Source organism: Penaeus monodon, chromosome 39, assembly GCF_015228065.2.
Source record: "Penaeus monodon isolate SGIC_2016 chromosome 39, NSTDA_Pmon_1, whole genome shotgun sequence".
Classification (NCBI taxonomy): Eukaryota; Metazoa; Arthropoda; class Malacostraca; order Decapoda; family Penaeidae; genus Penaeus; species Penaeus monodon.
In genome coordinates this window covers 4,731,298-4,737,241 of record NC_051424.1, presented here as the reverse complement: position 1 = coordinate 4,737,241, position 5,944 = coordinate 4,731,298, and positions in this window count along the sequence as shown.

The following is a 5,944-nucleotide window of genomic DNA, read 5'->3' as shown; positions in this document are numbered from 1 at the left end:
AGGGCAGTTAGGGGAGAGGAAGTTGGAAGGAGGGAAGAGAGGGAAAGGCCGTGAATACATGAGAGAGAGAGAGAGAGAGAGAGAGAGAGAGAGAGAGAGAGAGAGAGAGAGAGAGAGAGAGAGAGAGAGAGAGAGAGAGAGAGAGAGACGGAGGCAAGGAAGAAGAGGGGAATTTTCCTCGTCCAAATGAGGAGGAACTCACTCTGTTCGCCTTGGGAGACATTTCCGCGAATGATTTTCTTTTCCTTGCGATATTCAGCGAGTTACGCATGAATTAAGGAAATCACTTGTTTATTCGGTGTCGATAATATGAACCAGAAATTGGCCTATCATGAAATGTAAATAAATAATAAATAAAGATTGAAATGAAGTTTACATCACACAAAACAGATGATATGTGTTTACATTACAATCAGCCTCATCAGGAACTATCAAATAAAATTTCCACTCAGTAAACTAGACATAAAAGACGAGCATCCATAAAGAAACAGGAAGATGAACAAATTATTTTTAAAACGCACCCGCTAATCACCCCCACCCCCCTCCTCTCTAAAGAAAAACGCAACGAAAGAGTGCATTGCATCTTGTCGTAATGTCTGTGCTACAAACAGCATGTCTGACTGACTGCATGACCCGACTTCCCCCTCTCCCCTCATCGAAATACCCCTCCCCTCCCCTCCCCCTCCCCAACTTCACTTTCTTTCCCCCTTTATCTCTCTTCTTTCCTCCACCACATCTCCTACCCTCCTTGTCTTCTCTCTCTCCTTTCCCCTCGATCCTCAAACTTCTTTCTACCCCCCCCCAAAAAAAAAATAACCCTCCCTTCCCCTTTCCCTATTCCCTTCTTCCCCCCTCCCGCTCCTCTTTCCCTCATCTCCCTTCTCCTCTTTCGAATCTTCCTTATCCATCCTCTCTCCCTTCTTACTCCCTTTCCCTACCCTTCTCCTCTACTCCTACATCCTCCTTCTTCCCTCCTTCCCCATCCCCTTTGCAATCTCTCCCACCCCCCCTCTTCCCCTCTCCTTCCTACCACTCTCCCCCCATATCAAAAATGGAAACAAACGTAAAAAAAAAAGTGAAAGAAAAAAGAAAAAGAAAAAGAAAATTACGAAAAAGCTACAGGCGGACCCGGCCTCGTCATGCCGTAGCGAAGGGGAATCGCGGAACGTCGAGGCTGATGAGCAGACGCTAAATGCAGGTTGGTCCGTTGATGTCTGCATTAAGAATGGGGGGGGGGGCGAGGGGAGGAGGCGGCGAGGGGAGGAGGAGGCGAGGGGGGAGGAGGCGAGGGGAGGAGGAGGCGAGGGGGGGAGAGAGTGAAGGGGAGGGGAGGAGAGGGAAGGGGAGGAGAGGGGAGGAAAGGAAAGGAGAGGGGAGGGAAGGGGAGGAGAGGGGAGGGAAGGGGAGGAGAGAGGAGCGAAGGAGAGGGATGTGAAGAGATGTGAGGGAAAAAGAGCGTGAATAAAGAAGAGAAGCAAGAATGGGAGCAAGAGAAGAGAAAGAGGAACGGGAGAGAAGAAAGAAGGAGGGGAGAGTGTAAGACTCGAGACGGAGAGAGAAGAAGAGGGAGCAAGAGAGAAAATAGACAGAAAGATAGACAGACAGATATATAGACTGACAGAAAGAGATCCATTCTCGGATTCCCCATTTCACCCCCCCCCCCCTTCACACCCTCCCCCTTTGCCCGATCCCCCCCCCCCCCGAAATCCCCCGCCGCCGCCCAAATGTCCAACCAAACTCCCCGACCTCCTACCTCCCCCCCCTTCCCCTTAACCGACCGGCTCTCTAAAACATCCTAATAAACAACCGAACTCGCTTCATCATCCGAAGGCTCTCTAATTTCGGATGTCAGGCAGTTCATGCATGAGAGGGAGGAGGGGAACGGCATGCAATGGAGAAGGCATTCGGGGCCAGGCAGGGGAGGCCTCCATAGAGAGCGGGCGGGCGAGGAAAACGAGAAAACCGTGCTTGAGGCCGTGAACGCGGGGTATGAAGTTGGTACAGCAATCACGTGTGCATGCATACATACACACATACACACACACGCACACGCACACGCACACGCACACACGCGCGCGCACGCAGGCACACACACACACACACACACACACACACACACACACACACACACACACACACACACACACACACACACACACACACACACACACGCACGCGCACACACACACACGCACGCGCACACACACACACAAATAAATAAATAAATATACATGTAAATAAAATAAATAAGTAAAATAAATAAATAAAATAATAATAAAAAGGTAAATAATAATAAATAAAAAGTAGATAAATCATGTGCAAAATAAAATAAAGTCATGCAGGTACGTGGCCCATCTGTTACGTCAAAGGCAGTATTTGGCTCAGAATATCACCCATTACACTCCGGTCCAGAGCGGCGCCTCTGCATGACGCCGCATGATTACCGTGGCGAGGGACGGTGACGTCACGGCTTGGGAGGATGGCCGTGTCATGAAAGTTCCTCGGTGCCATGAGGAGTTACGAAAGAACACGTCATGCAAGGTTCATGATGTTTTTCCGAATCTGGGAGACGGAAAGGGAGAGGGAGAGGGAGGGGGAGAGAGAAGGGCGACAGGGAGGGGGAGAGGGAAGGGAAAAGGGAGGGGGAGAGGAAGGGGGAAAGGGAGGGGGAGAGAGAGGGGGAAAGGGAAGGGGAAAAGGGAGGGGGAAAGGGAGGGGGAAAGGGAAGGGAAAAGGGAGGGGGAGAGAGAGGGGGAAAGGGAAGGGAAAAGGGAGGGGGAAAGGAAGGGGGAGAGGAAGGGGAAAAGGGAGAGGGAAAGGGAGGGGGGAGGGGGCGAAGGGGGGGTCATGCAGTTCATCGGCGCCATCGGAATTCACGATCCTAATAACACAGGATATTACGGAGCCCTTCGGTAGGCACACGCGCACGCAAATGGCGGATTGTTATGCATAATGAATAAACTTATTCAAGAATCCACTCATGCGTATAGCAGTAATACATAAACCATGCGAGCTACCGGAAGAGAAACTTTCGTAAATTTAATTTTAAAAAATGAACCGAAAGAAAGAAAGAAAAAAAGAAAAGAAAAGAAAAGAAAAACAAAAAAGTCATCACTACTCCTTTCCTCTTCCCTTACACAAAAAAAAAAAAAAAAAAAAAAAAAAAAAAAAAAAAATTGAGCAGCCAATTTCCCAAAAAAATCTAAAAGTAAATAAACAAACAAAAACTCATCCATCCCTCACTTCCTCTGAAACTCACACCCTGTAACAAAACAAGCAAACAAACAAACACACATCAAACATCACCTCCTAAACAAGCAAAATGATCAAACAAATAAACAAATAGGCACGTCGCCCCCCCCCCCCGCCCCCCAAAGAAGCGAAATGAAGAGGCGCGCCCGATTTTCTCTTGTTTTCCCTCGCCCGCTTCTGACTGGATTAGTTCTGGCACGTCCCGGGTAATCTGATAATATCATTAGGCAAATCCCTAATCCCCAAAATAATAAAGAGGGAGAGAGAGAGAGAGTGCAGGGAGCGAGGGGAAGAGGGAGAGGGAAGAGAAGGAAAGGGGGAGGAAGAAGGAAAAGGGAGAGGGAGAGGGAGAGGAGGAGGGGAAGGGAAGGAGAAGGAGAAGGAGGGAGGGAGAGAGAGAGAGAGAGAGAGAGAGAGAGAGAGAGAGAGAGAGAGAGAGAGAGAGAGAGAGAGAGAGAGAGAGCAATTCCCCTCCCCACCATAAGAAAGATGGTAATAATGCAATTACAATATTGCAGTACACAAACAAACAACAGTGAACACAAACTTAACTTATTAAAATGAAATTAATAATAACAGGGAAAGAGATTGAGGAGGCTGGGCGGTCACTTACTCACCCTCACTCACTCACTCACTCACTCACTCACTTACTCACAAATTTACTCATTTCTCTCCTCACTCTCTCCCTTATTCACTAACTCACTTCCTCATTCCCTCACCCACTCAACTTTTCATTTATTCACACCCACTCACTCCCCCATTCACTCACTCATTCACTCATTCACTCACTCCCTCACTCGCTTCTCTCTCTCTCTCTCTCTCTCTCTCTCTCTCTCTCTCTCTCTCTCTCTCTCTCTCTCTCTCTCTCTCTCTCTCTCTCTCTCTCTCACAGCCTGAGTCACTCGCTCCCTCACTCAAACACACGCACACTCACGCACTCCCACGACACAGGAGAGACAGCCATTAAAAGGAAATTCGGTGAAGATTGTCTCGGCGCGATCAGCTGATTGGGATTAATAACTGCTGATGTTTGAGGGAAGGAGAGGAAGAGGAGAAGAGGAAGAGGAAGGAGGGAGGAGAGGGAAGAGGAAGGAGGAAGGAGAGGAAAGAGGAAGGAGAGGGAAGAGGAAGGAAGGAAGGAGAGGAAAGAGGAAGAGGAAGGAGAGGGAAGAGGAAGGAGGGAGGAATGAAAAGAGGAAATCGAAGAGTGAAGGATGAGGAAGAATGATTAGTGGAAATAAAATAAAAATGAGGAAAGAGCAGAAAGAACTAAAAAAGGGAGAAAGAAGATACGGCGAATTTATAAATGAGGGAAAGAAAAGAAAATGGAAATAACTGGAAATAACTCAAGAGAAAATGACAAACCAAAACGTATTGCGGATGTATGGAAACGAAACGAGAGTGAGAGAAAGCACAACAAACAATGCAGAGAATAAGAAAAAAAAAAGAAAGAGAGTAAAAAGAAAGAAAAAGAAGGAATCAAAACAAATAAAAAAAATTGAATCAACAAATAAAATATTAGAAACACTGAGCGAAATTTTGAACAAAATCAACAAATAAAACGTATAAACAAAACAATAAAAAATCGAACTTGAAATTTTGGAAAGAAAAATAAATTACAAATTCAAATAAAAAACTTTCATTGTTTATGACGAAATATTTTTTTTAAAATTTATTTTTTTTAAATTTTTTTTTAATTTTATTAATTAATTTTTAAAATTTTTTAATAACAATATATTATATTAACATGATATTATTATTATTATATTTTTTTATTTTTATTATTTTCATTTCTTATTTATTTTATTATATTATTATTATTAAATTTTATTATATTATTAATTTTATTATTATCATTTTTTTTTTTTATTATTATTATTATTATTTTTAAATCTTTAAATTTTTTTAAATTTTTATTTTTATTATTATTATTATTATTTTTTATTTTTATTACCATCATCATCATCATCATCTTCATCATTATCACGATGATTTTTAATATACTAACAATAATGAAACAAATATAATTTTCCACGCCATACGTTCACAAAAAAGTACCACAAAAAAACACGAAATTTCATTTTTTTATTTCTGTGGACCAAGATAAATGGCAAAAAAAAAAAAAAAACTACAACAAAACCGACAGAGAATCAGTACTAAGAATAGAACACACGTACCTGAATCTTTACGTAAGTGTATACAAGTGGGTAAGGGAACGCTCCTTCTTATTCAGTGTGTACCACGAGGACCTAATTTGCAGTATTAACAGCAGGAGGAATGTAGATGTAGGCGATGGAGGGATACGAAGAGATAGTGCGAAAGAAAACGGAGAGAGAAAGAGAGAGAGAGAGGGGGAGAGAGAGAGAGGGGGGGGAGAGAGAGAGAGAGAATGAGAGAAAGAGAGAATGAGAGAAAGAGAGAATGAGAGAAAGAGAAAATGAGAGAAAGAGAAAATGAGAGAAAGAGAAAGAATGAGAGAAAGAAGAGAGAGAATGAGAGAAAGAAAGAAAGAGAGAAAGAGAAAGAGAGAGAGAGAGAGAGAGAGAGAGAGAAACTAAACCACAAATACAGCCACATAAAACCTGCGTCTCAGACCGAAACCCAGTCTCCCTAAACCGAAGTAAACACAAACAAATATCGCCAATCAACGAGGCCTTCTGGGAGGGAGGAGAAGGGGAAGGGGAAGGGGAAG